The sequence below is a fragment of the Oncorhynchus keta genome, chromosome 35, assembly GCF_023373465.1.
Source record: "Oncorhynchus keta strain PuntledgeMale-10-30-2019 chromosome 35, Oket_V2, whole genome shotgun sequence".
In the NCBI taxonomy this organism is placed as follows: domain Eukaryota; kingdom Metazoa; phylum Chordata; class Actinopteri; order Salmoniformes; family Salmonidae; genus Oncorhynchus; species Oncorhynchus keta.
In genome coordinates, this window is record NC_068455.1 from 39,195,769 (window position 1) to 39,196,512 (window position 744).

Here is a 744-nt window from a genome sequence, read left to right on the forward strand (position 1 = left end):
GTATTCTCTAGTTGAAAACTGCCTATGCGGTATCGATGAGTCGGAAATATGTATTCTAGTCAAAATGTACTAAAGTGTAAATACGATAAATGTTGGTCAAAGTAAATCCCAAACTGAGATTTGCGAGATTAGGAGAAAAAGCCTCGGAATGAAGGGTTCATAAATTATTTGGGATGGTTGATTTAAATCCTGCCCACATATCTACAGCACCAAAGTAATCATCAATTCAGCACGCAGCTGCATGCAACACGATTGTAATGTTCAGCACACTGACACTATGGCGCTAGTTAGGGACCAGCAGTACATTAGTGTACAAGGGACACTATTTAAAAATTTCCATAGATCCACATTTCAATTAAATAACCTAAATCAACTATAAATTGTAGTAATTCATATAAAAATTGAAAGCATTTAAGAAAACGAAAAGTGTGCAACATGAAAAATAGTTCCATTTACATTGTGTAATATATTGACGTCAACAACTCGCCCCACAGATAGGCTATCCAAAGTCAAAACATGGTTGTACACCGGCACGCTGAAGCAAATTGACGAAATCAATTCTAAACTACTTCATTTTTTTTTTACCAGGTTACAGTTTCAAGTTTAATGTGTACAGTTTTTTTCAGAGTGCATGCTTCCCACATGTGACCACACTCGACACCCACATCAAAGCATGCCTCAAAGACCCACATCTCGTTCTGTTGCATTTCCTAACGAGGACTATTGAAAGAGGCGAAAAATCAG